This window comes from Opisthocomus hoazin, chromosome 11 (genome assembly GCF_030867145.1).
Source record: "Opisthocomus hoazin isolate bOpiHoa1 chromosome 11, bOpiHoa1.hap1, whole genome shotgun sequence".
Lineage (NCBI taxonomy): Eukaryota > Metazoa > Chordata > Aves > Opisthocomiformes > Opisthocomidae > Opisthocomus > Opisthocomus hoazin.
This window is the reverse complement of record NC_134424.1, coordinates 18072337-18086299: the sequence shown is the minus strand read 5'-3', so window position 1 is coordinate 18086299 and position 13963 is coordinate 18072337. Positions and strand designations below refer to the sequence as shown.

At 51.5% G+C, this 13963-nt stretch overlaps 1 protein-coding gene across 2 annotated transcripts in view; it reads left to right on the top strand.

Annotated features, from left to right (window-relative positions):
* Nucleotides 1–2057: 2057 nt before the first annotated feature.
* Nucleotides 2058–13963, top strand: part of SFMBT1 (Scm like with four mbt domains 1) — an 81921-nt gene continuing 70015 nt past the window's right edge. For both annotated transcript variants that reach the window (XM_075432831.1, XM_075432830.1), the window contains exon 1: nt 2058–2140. The gene's annotated coding sequence lies outside the window, so the exon portion shown is untranslated. The remainder of the gene's footprint in view (nt 2141–13963) is intronic.

The following is a 13963-nucleotide window of genomic DNA, read 5'->3' as shown; positions in this document are numbered from 1 at the left end:
CTTGGCAATAGGAGCCAGGCACCCAGGCTGGCTGGAGGCAGGGTGCCCGTACGACAGCGTAGGTATCCAGTTCTTCCCCCAAACTGGATGACAAAACGGTGTTGGGCATCTTGTGTATCGGCATTCCCGCAAAGGGGTACAAAGAGATGGGATCCCCGTAGGATGCAGTGCGTATTTGCGGTGCGTTAGCCCCACGTTTCGGGGGTTTGCTAACGCACTCGGAGGTCCAGAAAGCAAGGTTCAGCTTCCTTCCAGCCCCTTGCTGCCTCCTCGAAGTCACCACGGGTGCCGCGCAGCCCTCGCGGAGCTGTGCGAGCAGCCGCCCTGCCGCGGCTGACAGCGAGCGGGACCCCGCAGCCGGGGCGCGGGGCGAGCCAGGCCTCGCAGCGGGCTCACGGGTCAGACGCTCCTTTCTCCCCGCTGTTTGTCCTCCGACCGGGGGCTGATTTCCAGGCTCACCTGAGCCTGCCGCAAGGGCGGCTTTCTTGCGCCGGCTGCTCCCAGAACTTTGCGGTACCGCTGACTTGCGCTTCCCTCCGTTTGCCGGCGGCCGTGCTCGGGGAAGGGGGGGGGGCGGCGGCGGGGATGCTCCTCGGGACCCCCGGAGCTCGGCCCGGGAGCCGCCCCGTGTCCCCCAGCCGGGCCTGGCGGGGCTGGGCGCGGCGGCAGCTGCAGACGCCCCGCCAGCCCCGGGCCGCACGGCGAGCCCCGCCTCTAGCGGAGGGCGCCGGGACGGGGCCGGGAGGGAGCCCTTCCCCGGGCAGCGCCCGCCGAGCCCCGGGGCGGGCCCCGCCGTGCGCGCGCGAGGGGAAAAGCCTCCGCCGCCCTTACCGTAAAGCGGCGGGGAGCGGAGGGCCCTGCCCGGCGAGGGGGTGCGTGGCGAGCGCGGCGCGTCTCCCCGGTGCCCCGGGGCGCGCCGATGGCCCGGCGGACGCGCAGTTCGCAAGTTGCGGGTGACACCCGTCCTTCCCGCCCGCCTTGCCGGCACCGCTCGGGCCGTGCGCGTCTCGGCGCCGGTCCGCTCCGGAGACCGCAGATCACAGCTCGCTCCGCTCCGCTCGCTCCTGCCGCCAGCCACCGGTGTCCGCGGCCACGCACGGACCGTCCCCGCCGCCGTCCGGAGCGCGGCGCGGGGGCCGCCTGCCCCGCGGCCCGGCAGCGCGTCCCGCCCGGCGGCCAGCGGAGCGGAGCGCGGCCGCAGCGCTCCCGCCGCAGCGGGCGGGTGCGCTCCCGGGGAGCGACGGGGCTTTCCGGCTTTCCGCGCTCGGCTCCCGCCGCCGCCGACCGGCGGGCTGGGTGCCGGCCGCCGCCCCGGTCCGGACGGCCGGCGCGGCTCGAGGCGGGGGCGCGCTCCCTCTCCCCCCCCCCCGCCGCCTCCGTCCCTCGGGCGGGAGGAGCGCGGTGTTGCACAACCCGCTTCCTTTTTCTTTCGCTTCGGCGAGTGCGCGGGGTGCCGGTTCCACCCGGGGAGGGCGGGGGGACGGCGGGACACGGACACGGCCAGTGCCGCCAGCCCGCCCGCTCCCCGCCAGCTGCGGCGTCGGCCGCGCGGCCCCGCGGGGAGGGTCGCGATGGCGGGGTGCCGCCAGTCCCCGCGCCCCGACCGACGGGGCCGACTCCTTGCCGGGGAACGGGGGCTGGAGACGGGACCGCGCATCCCGCAGGAGGCACCGGCCGCCCGCCGGGCCGAAGCGCGGCCGGGCGGGGCGGGGACGCCCGCCTCACCGCGCCTCACCCCGCCTCGCCCCGGCAGAGTGGCGGCGGCGCGTCCCGTTACCGGCGGCCGATCCCGCGCTGCCCCCGCGGCGGGAGCAGGTGTCCGGGGGCAGGATCCCGGGGCAGCGCGGCGGGGGCGGGGCCGGCGGCGGGCCCCGCGGTGTCGGGCGGGCGGGCGGCCCGGGGCGGGGAGGAGGGGGGCGGCGGCGGCGGCCTCGGCGCGCCCGCGGCAGGAGGGAGCCGGAGCGCCCGAAAAGCCGTGAGGGGAGGGGAGGGCGGAGGGGCGGGAGGGGGGGGGGGGAGGCAGGCGGGCGGCGGGCGCATGCGCTCTGGCGGGCCGTGCCATATTGGAATGAGGCAGTGAGCGGAGCGCCGGGGAGCGCGAGCCCCGGCAGCGGCGCAGGGCTGGAAAAACTCCCCGCAGGTGAGGCGGGCGGCGGCGGCGGGCGCGCGCGGGCGGAGCGGCCTCGGGCGCAGCTGTTGGGGGCGTTTTGCCGGCGGGGCGCGGGGCCCCGAGGGTTTTTCCGGGCTCCCGAAGTTTGGATGCGGGAAAAAGGCGGCGAGGGAGGAGGAGGAGGAGGAGGAGGAGGAGGAGGAGGAGGAGGAGGAGGAGGAGGGGGGAAGAGGCAGGCGGAGCGCGGCGGGGAGGCGGCGGCGGCGGCAGCGCGGGGGGAGCGCGCCGTCGCGCGCGCGGAGGAGCGATGCGCGGGGCTGGCCGGCCGCCGCGCAACTGCCCGCGCCCAACTCTGCGCGCGCCCGCTAGGGGCCCCGCGGCGCCCCGGCCCGCGGCGTCCCGCGGCGCGCTCGGGCCGAAGTTGCCCTCCTGGCCGGCCCCGCGCCCGTCGGGGGCGCGCCCGCCGGGGGACGCGCCCGGCCCGCGCCGCCCGGCCGGCCCCCGCGGGAACTTTGTGCGCGCCGCACCCCCCGCCCCGGCGCCGCCGGTCCTTGCCCACGCCCGCGGAGGGGGGGGGGTGCCGAGCCCACCGAGCGCCTCTCGCTCGCCCCCCCTCCCCCCTCAAAATGGCGGTGGAAGGGGACCTTTAAACCCCGCTCCGCTCGGCTCCGCACCCCTCCGCCGGGCGCGGCCCCGGCCCCTCTCGGCGCGGCGCGCGTCCCGCCCGGGGCAGCGGCTGGCGTCGCTCCCCGTCAAGTGGCCCGTCAGCCGGCGGCTCTTCGCCTCCCGCTCCGGGTGGGTGGGTGTTGGGGGGGGGGGGGGGGAGCGGGGCGGGCGCCTCCTCCGCGGCCGCGCCGCCGGCTCTCCCGCAGCGCCGCCGCCCGCGCTGCGGGGCCTGCGCTGCCGCGGGGCCGGGCATTGTGTGCGCGCCGCGCCCGCCGCCGCCGCTCCGCACCTCCGGCGTCTCCGCGGCCGGCGGCGCTCCGGCGAGCGAGAGCCTTTGTCTCCCGGGGAGCGGGGCTGTGCCGCCCGCCGCCGCCGCACCTGGAGCCCCGCACCCGCCGCCGCCGTGCCGGGGATGCGCCGGGACGCCAACTTCGGGCTGGGGAGGGAGCGGCGGCGGCTGCGGGAGGGCTCCGGCCCGGGCGGCGCCCGGTGGGAGCGGGAGGGCGGAGTGCCCGCCCGGCGAGGGCTCTGCAAGTTTTCAGTCCGCGGCTTTTGCAAACTTGTTACCAGGGCTTCCCCCCCCCCCCCCCCCCCCCCCCAGTGGAAATAATGAAAGGAGGAGAAAAACAGCGCGGGCAGTTAATTGTGAATTTTTAACTACGGCTGCTATTACAGTTCCACAAGGCCTGCTCAGAAATAGGCCGGTGATGCCCGTTTCGCAGTCACGTGTGTGCTTTAGCGGAACAATTATATCTACTCGGGAGAAACTTGTTGCCGTTAGGAAATGGTTTGACGTGGTAACCTTTACGCCTGACAGTTTTACCCGCTCTGACAGACGAATCCTGGTGGGAGAGGTTTTACGGCAAAAGAAGGCCTACCTTGCCGTTTCTTTGCTGTTCCTTCCCTCGTGGGAGCTGGCTGCTGTCCGTAGCCCAGGAGGTTACCATAGCGAACCCTTCCCGAAGACAGAGTATAAGGTGCAGCGTGCAAAAGTCATGCTGGAGAAAATGATAACCCGTCTCGTAACTTCAGAAATTCTGTCGTTTTGCAACTTGCTTAAGGCTTGCGGCGTGTGTGAACTGGTCAGAAACATCTCTCTGTGAGAAAAAAAGTTGTTAATGGGAAATAGTCTGGTTCTTACTGGAGCCAGGGCTGTAACTTGTGGTGTCCACAGCACCCGGCAGAATGGAATCCTGATCTGGCCAAGGTTTGCTGTTTCAGAATAGCCAGCTTTTTGGGCAAAGTAAATCAAAGTCAAGAGGAAAATGTATCAATTAACTGGAAACATAGATTTCCTGTGTGGTAGGTACTGCTGACGTGGATTTTACAATTAAAAAAGAGTAGAAAAGCATCTATCTAACTAAAAGATCATCTCTAGGAAGAAGACTTAGTGGGCTTCCTGCCTTCAGTTCAGCCGTTTCCTCTTTTACTTTTGGTTTGTGAATTGTTGCTGTGATTGAAAAGATGAGAATGAAATCTAGTTCTTCCCAGAACCTGTGTTAGTGGAAAAAAGGGAAGATTCTTCTGGACAAGACAGACGACTAAATAAAACTGACAGATCTCACTCTACCTTTTTTTATGACTCATACCTAAGACTTAGAATGGCTCTGCTGTTCTTTGGCGTACGTCTCTGCTGGGCACTTACATTGGAAGACTTAAGTATCCTGTTACGTTAAAGCTGGCGTGCGCGTTCTCCACGGGAGACAGCAGTGCAAGACAGATAGCTGAGAAACAGTGGCAGATCTTAGTAATTATTGATCTGTATGGTTTCTCCCTTGCAATTTCCCCCCCCACACTATTAATTTGCTGGTATTGAATTATCTTATCTGTTTCTTAAACCTGACAGATCTCCTAAGCAATTGCGGTGTGGAAAAGAAAGGTGGGTTAAGTAGGGTGATGCGTTAGTGACTGATACAGTTTGCATGGTGTAATCTTTATGTTCTGGGAACCCTTTCACTGCCTTGTGGGCAAGATATTAAAGAGTGTTGCAAAAATAGATTTATCATAGGTCTTCTTGTTGTTGTTTCGTGGCAGACCAGTGACAGCTCTAGACCGTAGCCTTTGTGTCATGCTTGCTTTTTGGATCTGCTCTCTTTATTGTTGGAAATCACTTTAACATCATTACTGTGCTTCTACTTGTGAAGTTTGGCCATGGCGTGATCGTCGTGTAGTGATGCAGACATCAGTACCGTCACTTGGCACTGGCTTGACTGAAGTAATTGTCCTACAAGTGATGCACTTTAGGCACATGGCAACTTAATTACATGAACACATTGACAGTGAAATGACTCATGTTAAAATCACTAAAGTGTCCTTTCAGTGCAGGAGAAATTGAAACCTGTGAGGTGTTTGCTAAGGGGTGTTTGGGGAAGAGAGCTTTCCAGACTTAGAAACACGGGGCTTGCGTTGCATCCATTGTTCCTACATTAGTGTGGCAGCCTTAGTGTTACAGAATAGTCTTCGGATTTGGTTTCTCAACATTTTAAGTGTGCGTTTCTGTGTCTTGTAGATTGATCATTGACTAAAAACTGTGTAGCATGTGTAAGTTACAAATATTTTCTGGAACTATAACATCTTTCTTGTGTGCTGTCCATCTGACTCATCTTGCTTGATGATTAGCAGTCGTCTGCTTTGGTAGTTTTGAGCATCAGTGTTGCTGCTGGTAGTGGACTTGACTTTGTGCCCATTTCCTTCTGCTTCTGGGAAATGTCTATCAGTTTTTAGGTCATAGCTCTAAACTTCAGGTGGGTGTTGTTTATTTCTAAAGCCTTTGGGATTTTTCTCCCCCCCTCAAGATTACTTTCTTACTTGAAAAGTCAGGAGATAAAGTAAGAAGGTTGGAAGCTGGTTTGACAGGACAAGGGGCAATGGGCACAAACTGAGGCACAGGAAGTTCCGTCTGAACATGAGGAGGAACTTCTTCTCTCTGAGGGTGACGGAGCACTGGAACAGGCTGCCCAGGGAGGTTGTGGAGTCTCCTTCTCTGGAGATATTCAAGACCCGCCTGGACAAGATCCTGTGCAGCCTGCTGTAGGTGACCCTGCTTCGGCAGGGGGGTTGGACTAGATGACCCACAGAGGTCCCTTCCAACCCCTACTATTCTGTGATTCTGTGATTCTGTGATTCTGTGGTTTGTTTTGATTCAAATCCTGGCTGAAATTGTCCTGAAGGCAAATGCTGTGTTAGTGTGCAAGATCCTGAAAGGTAGATTTAGCAGCTTGCATTCTCTGAGTTTAGCAAAAGTTGAAAATGAAAGTAAATTTTCATGTTAATTATATATTAATATGTTATTTTAAAAACCATATCATCAGTGTCATGATAATTTTCATGTAATTGTATATTTTTACTAACTTCAGTACATAATTCTTTCCACTGCTAAGTTTTCTTGATAAAGCCTATTAAAGAAACATCAAGATGTTACTTATTGCTCATTTGATTTTAAAGTGCTTTTGGTTCTAAGGGTACGGAATAGATTTTAAGAAAAAGTGAAGGCTCAGTGCATGTAACACGCATGCACATTTTATGTTCACTCTGTAGCCAGGTTGTTTTTTGCTGCTTTTTCTGGGGCTTTGCTGACAGCCTTTGTGGATTGGTGGTGATCATGAGGAAACTCTTCTTCTTATTGCTGCTGTTGTTAAAAATAAGCTATTTTACGGGTCAGATTGTTTGGGGTTTTTTTAAGTATACATGGCACAGGCTAGTCTGTAGAACTGAAGTATTACAGCATGAATTCTACTCTGCGTTTTTAATAGGGTATCTCTTAGGGGAATCACTTGTTTGAATATTTTAAATGTTCCCCTATGAGAAAGGAGGGTGTGAGCTTAGGCTGGAACAAGATATTCTGCATATTAGTTGCAGCTCTCCAGGTAACTCTCCAGGTCTCTGGGAAATTAGTGTATTTTAATTAATGCAAAGCTGCATAGTAGTCACAGAGTCCTGGATGAATGCTTTAAAAAGGCGTCGAAGATGGAAAGCAGTAAGTCTTAGGGATAGCTTTCTGCTTTGTTTGGTTTAGTAGTACTGGATTATCACCCACAGGCCCCGATGAGGAGCATTTCTCTAGGACCTGAGTGAATAAAGGTGGCCTGGGAGCCACAGGACTAAGGAAGCCCTGGTCCCCAAGGTCTTCTTCCTATCTCCCCCTCCTCTTCCTTTCTTACCTCTTCTGGATTCTCTGCGATGTCTGCATTAGTCTTTCTTTCAGTGGAGACGGTGATGTTTAGATTTCTCTTTCTCGTGAAAATAAGCATCCTGGTACAACTCTTGTGGGATCTGAATATCCTTGAGACCTCTGCCCCTCTGTCACGTCTTGTTAACTGGGTTTGGTGAAGAGTCATGAGAGGATGGGCAGAAAACTGTGTACATGCAGACATTTCAGATTAATCAAATGAGCCTTGTTTCCTGGGAAAAGCAGGTAAGCGATAACACTGAAACCTAAAGTAGGACAACTTTGTCAAGGTTTGTAGTAGAACAGCCATCTTTTCTGTAGATGGCTGACTCTAACACTAGGATTTCTGCTCTTTTGAAGCTCTCCTGTTTTAGTAAGGCAGAGCAGTCTTAAATAACACTACCTTTTCACTGCGCAGATTGCTTCTTGTAAACAGTGATCAAACAGGAGTTTTTCCTTCACGTAACGTAGGTGGGTGCCATGCGTGTTTTGTTTTGCCTTTGTTCACCCATTCAGATTTGGCAGATGAACTGATCGCAGACGCTTACCTACACTTCAGGTGAGTTGCTAGTTACAGAGGTGATCTTAGCAATTTTTTCAGATTATGTGGACATTTGAAAAATGATTATTGTCCCGACAGTTACCCTGAGCAGCATCTTGCTGGTGGTCAAGGTCGTTGTTTATATTGCTGCGGCACTTCATTTAAACTGGTTTATTTGCTGTTACACTTGAGGACACTCTTATTCACTACAGAAATGGTCTCTTTCTTCAAGCAGATGAGATGGGAAGGAGACTAATGGAATTTGATGTTGTCTAAAAATGATGCAGCTATTAAACCAGTTTTGAGATTCTCTGAGAGTACTGATGAGAGAGAGAGTTAGAGATGTGTCTTGGATTTATTTTTTTTCTGTAAGAGTAAACTATGTAGGGCTGAGCGACCTCCTCTCCCATTTTGGCTGATTGGAGTTGAGGGCTCTCAGCGTATCTCAAGAGGTGCTCTGTCTTGCAGAATTGGGTCATTGGTTGAAAGTAATGGTGGTGGTGGGGAACCCTGCAAGGTTTTGCTGTTTGTCACTTAATCTTTTTCAAGGATGTAACGGGCTGGAGCAGTGATACAGAAGTGGATATCAAGTGGATTGGAGAAGATGAACTCCGTCTTCATGTATTTAGAGGCTGTAGTCTTTATTTCTTCTGGGGAAGGGTGAGAGAAAGCCGTAAATAGCACCTTCAGGTTTGTCATTGTTTCCAGGAGAAACTAATCAGGTCAGGAAGTGAAGGCACTTCCTCTCTGATGCTGGGTGCGCATCTATCACAAAAGGCTCTGCAAGTTCTGTGGGTGTCTCGCCTCTCCATACTGGCTTGATCCCCTGGAATTTCTTAACTCTTTCTTGGTCTCTTGACCTGCAAAAATATATATAAATGTAAGATTTTCCTTTTTATTTGGGATATGCTTTTTCTTTTTGTAGCTTGACTGAAGTAAAGACGTTTAGGAATACCTAGCTTATCAGGAACTGTAGTAATGTGCATGCTTGCAGCTCGAGCATGCCGTTTGCTCTGTGCATGGGGAGCCATGGCCTCTGGTTTGAAAAAAAGAAAGTTATTTGTCTTGAAATCATAGGACATAAAGAGTATTTTAAATCTAAGGACTGTGAAACTCCATTATACTGTAAAGCCTTGTCCGAAACTAGGGTGAGGTTTTGTTGTAAGTACCTTTCTCTCTTGTCAAAGCATCTTCTCTTGAAAGGAGGCCACTGTTGGCCTGAGTGCCCATTAACTTTGCCCCAAGAATGAGGATGTGGTGCTGAAAAAGCTGTGGTGTTTCTAAGCAGTACTGAGAAATGCTATTGAAGCCTGACAGATGTATGTATTACATACATGGGCTTCAGACTATCTCATATGTATTAGTATTTATTTTTTCCTAGTGTCGAGTTCCAAATATGCCCCCATTCATGTGTTAAGTACTAAACTGCTGGAACAGCATTTTAATACAAATGACAAGACCTGTTAAAGAAATGTCCAGGTAGGAAATGCCTAGCAGACAGGCGGGGTGAAAACACGGGACACTTTCTTGCAGTTGGGCCAGCAGAACTCACATAATGTGCATCCTAAAAGAGAAATTATTGAAGAAGGCAGTGGTTCCTTCCAGGATTAACTCTGCTCGTTGCTCTTTAAAGTGTTACCATGAGGGTTAAACTAATGGCCCTAAGAAATAATGAAAGTGCGGGATCAGTCAGAAGTGTTACATATAGAGCACTAATTGGCCAGTTGAACCGAACTAATCAACTCCTTTTAAACAAATGTGACTATGGGCACAGGCCTGTGAAAATCCCTCCCTCTTTCAGGGAAGTTTTTTCTCCTTTATTTGCAAAACAAGACTTAAGTTAGCTGTGAGGCTTTTTAGTCCAGTGGCCAAGAGCAAAAGTCTGCTTTTTAAGGTGATTATTTTATGTCTGAAGTTAACTTTTTTTAAACTTTTTTTAATAGATTTGGGAGGAGGGGAGAGGAACTGAATTTTGAATTCCTGTTGGTGTTGTGGCCAAATCTCACTTTTTGAACTTGCTCTCTAGAAAATTTATTTTGTCACTCCTCTTAATGAAAACCAGCATGTTTAGGGAAGTGGCTTGGTTAAGTACACGAATCCAGAGTTTACTGTGATAATAAGCCAGTTCTAGATAATTCTAGCTTTGCTGCAAGTGTAGAGGGAGTGTGTCCAACAGTTGGTTCCTTTGGTTTTGTTTTTTCAACCAGTTCAGTTTATATAAGTGATAATGACTGGAAACTGAAAAATCAGGGAAGATTGCCTTGTCTTTTTCCAATCAGGGTATAAAAATGGGACAGGAGCATAGTAGCTGGAAGGACAAGGTGATAAGAAACAAATCAACTTTCTTAATTGCAGTTAATGTTTCTTGATTTAACTCTATGTACTTACTAAATTGAAAACCAGAATACTGTTTTCATGGTATCCACTTTGTATATGCATTTAAGGTGAGAATGTTATTTAGCTAAGTGAAATGAAAGTGCAGTTTATTATTTCTAACTGCAGTCCAATTTCCATCTAAAAGCAACTTGACATAAATTATAATTCTTACAGTTATCCAATAAGAAGTACAAAAATTATCTTTTTATAGTAAAGTTAAGATTTCTAGTTAAATATTCTGGTGTAATATTTTGCATTTATATTTTGTCTCCAAACAGTGGTTGAATCTTACTGGGAACTACTTTTAGGTTATTGAGAAATTGCAGTATTATGTAGTTTAATATGCTTTTATTTAAAGCAATTTATATGAATGCTCTTCTTTTGTGCTGTTACATAGATAGCAACTGCTTATCAACTAGCAGAGGCACCTTTACAGAAAAATAGCAGCACTGCTGTTTTTAAGTAGGCATCTCTTCAGAAAGCTAGGGTGCAGTGGTCAGGCTGGGAGAGTCACAGAATCACAGAATCAGAATCACAGAATGGTAGGGGTTGGAAGGGACCTCTGTGGGTCATCTAGTCCAACCCTCCTGCCGAAGCAGGGTCACCTACAGTAGGCTGTAGAAGACCTTGTCCAGGCAGGTCTTGAATATCTCCAGAGAAGGAGACTCCACAACCTCCCTGGGCAGCCTGTTCCAGGGCTCCGTCACCTTCAGAGGGAAGAAATTCTTCCTCATGTTCAGACAGAACTTCCTCTGCTTCAGTTTGTGCCCATTGCCCCTTGTCCTGTCACTGGGCACCACTGAAAAGAGTTTGGCCCCATCCTCTTGACACCCACCCTTCAGATATTTGTAGGCATATATTAGGTCGCCTCTCAGCCTTCTGTTCTCCAGGCTGAACAAGCCCAGCTCCCTCAGCCTCTCCTCGTAGGGGAGATGCTCCAGTCCCCTCACCATCCTTGTAGCCCTCCGCTGGACTCTCTCCAGTAGCTCTTGATCTTTCTTGAACTGGGGAGCCCAGAACTGGACAGAGTACTCCAGATGAGACCTCACTAGGGCAGTGTAGAGGGGAAGGAGAACCTCCCTCGACCTGCTGGCCGCACTCTTCTTGATGCACCCCAGGATCCCATTGGCTTTCTTGGCAGCCAGGGCACACTGCTGGCTCATGGTTAACCTGTCGTCCACCAGGACACCCAGGTCCCTCTCCGCAGAGCTGCTCTCCAGCAGGTCCTCCCCAAGCCTCTACTGATGCATGGGGTTGTTCCTCCCGAGGTGCAGGATCCTTCATTTACCTTCGTTGAACCTCATCAGGTTCCTCTCTGCTCAACTTTCCAGTCTGTCCAGGTCACGCTGAATGGCAGCACAGCCTTCCGGTGTATCTACCACACTTCCCAGTTTGGTGTCATCAGCAAACTTGCTGAGGGTACATTCTAACTCTTCGTCCAGGTTGTTGATGAAGAAGTTAAACAAGGCTGGGCCCGGTACTGACCCCTGAGGGACACCACTAGTTACCGGCCTCCAACTACACTCAGCGCTGCTGATGACAACCCTCTGAGTTCTACCATTCAGCCAGTTCTCAATCCACCTCACCGACCACTCATCCAGCCCACACTTCCTGAGCTTCCCTAGGAGGATATTATGGGAGACTGTGTCGAAAGCCTCGCTGAAGTCTAGGTAGACAACATCGACGGCTCTCCCTTCATCTACCCAGCCAGTCATGTCATCGTAGAAAGCTATCAGATTGGTCAGGCATGATTTCCCCTTGGTGAATCCATGCTGACTACTCCTGATAACCTTCTTTTCCTCCACTTGCTTGATGATGGCCTCCAGGATAAGCTGCTCCATCACCTTTCCCGGGATGGAGGTGAGGCTGACCGGCCTGTAGTTCCCTGGGTCCTCCTTCTTGCCCTTTTTGAAGATTGGAGTGACATTGGCCTTTCTCCGGTCCTCGGGCACCTCTCCTGTCCTCCAGGACCTCTCAAAGATGATGGAGTCTCTGAAACAAGCAGTGTATTTTGGATTTGAAAGACTAATAGTGTATGAATTCTTTATTATCTGCTCAGAAGGAGAAATCTGTCTCACCACAACGCAAAAACTTGATTTCTGACAAATGGCATGGAAAAATCCATGTTAACGTGCAAAATCAACCCTTCTGAGTTCCTACCTCAGTAGTGGGATTTGAAAGAAAAATACCAGCGTGATAGCTGTCGGAGGTGGCTGAGAAGTTTCCCCCTGTTCGCTGTCAGCTTGTCTAATCCTTTTTGAATCCACAACTTCCTGTGGTTATGAGTCTGCAGTTTAATTATGCGCGATGTGAAAAGGTGCTTCAGTTTGTGTTTTTTGGTTCTTGTGGTAGCAGAAACAGTGAATAACCTTTCCTTACTCTTCGTTTTCATGGTGGTTTTGATTTTACACATCTCTGCTGTACTCTTCCGTAGTCGTGCTGTTCGTCTTGAAGAAGGAACCAGTTTTATTGTCCAGAAGACACTGAAGCCTGTCCACAGCTTGTGCGTGTGTGCAGTGCTGGACTGGGCAGGCCTGCTCGTTCTGGCTGTGGGTGTTTCTTTACTTCGCTGTCCAACTGAATTATGCACCTCTCTGTTAGTATAGAAGTACTTCAAGCCTGTAGTCTTCTGTGATACCTGTTGTGTGCATCTCCTAGTCTCACCATGGCCTTTTGACACCAGTACTACATGCTGTCTCGAGGTGCTCTGGATTTCTAGAATTGTAACACAGTGTTTTCTGTTTTCTTCTCTGTTCCTTGGAGCTCTTAATGAGTATGGAATTGATGCTCCAAGAGGATTAGTCATAACAATTTCAAAATCCTGAGCTGCAGTAGCTAATTTAGATTTCCTTGCATAGGTAAGGTTATTTCTTTCTCTTTGCCTTTTTTTTCTGCCTTAATTTCATCTCCTATTATCTTTCCGCAGTTCTTAGCAAACAACATTTATTTTTCATCTCTTGAATAGTTCCGTATTGTCTTAAAACTTTGCACTTCTTTCATGTTTGTTTGTGTGTGTCTCTTGAAAAGCAGGACAGTACAGACTCATTAGTCCTCTTTGTGTTGTGAAAAATTACTTTTTATTTCTATCTTTACTTCCTGTTTTTATAGTCAGCCTTTGAAGTATGAGGTGATCTTCCTGAAAATGCTCCAAAGTGATTCAAGTCTCTGCAGACAGTAGTAGGTGCTGGAAAGATGGTGCTGTCTCTGTGGACACCAAGCTTGCAAGATGTTTGCTTTCCTTAACTTGTGTTGGAGACACTGAATGGGAATTAATGGTGCTCAGAGCTTCCCACAGCTGAAACCTGAACAGCGTGCAGCAGTCTGAGGGATTTTTTTTTTTTCTGTTTCATGTGGCTATTTCTGTAGCGAGCTCCTGGGCAGAGGCCATGGGAGGCAGTGTGCCGGGAGCTCGGGGGAGATGTGCGTGAGGTGCTGGCCTTTGGGTTTGTGTGGCCACAGCTTCTGTTACTGTTGGCCTTTGGACATTCATGCAGATACTTTGCAGGGGAGGGGAAGAAGGACTTCGATTAGATAAAACTAAATTGTATTCTTATACCAACATTAATATTGAAAAAAGATTTCCATATGCAACAGACTCTTAAACTAGCCATTCTTAGCAGTTACAATGCATAATTCTTTTTTTTTTTTTTTTTATAGAAGAGTTTTCATTGTGATGGTGGAGAATCTATGAACCAGAAACCCTGGCACCACCTATGTATTGTTGTTATGTTTTTGTCCGTCCTCTCACCTGAGGTGACCATTAAACTTGGTTTTGGCCTTAATGCCCAGGTTGTGTCATATTCTTAGTAAAACTCTTACTTCTTGAAGTCATTAAATGGAGTTATCTTTGACTCGATCTACTGTGCAGCATGTGGTAATGAATTGAACACTGATATTTTCAACATTAAAAAAAATCTTATTCTGAACTTTCCAGGTTCTGAAGTTTTTAAAATGTTGTTAACTCAGATATGTATTCCAGGCTTCCACGCAGCCACCAAGCCTGCATATTACGGTGTGAATAAATCACCAGTTACTTCAGTTAGGAAACCAGCAGAACAAACATCCCTGGTCTAGCCCAAAGAGGTTAGATCAGTCCCTGTGT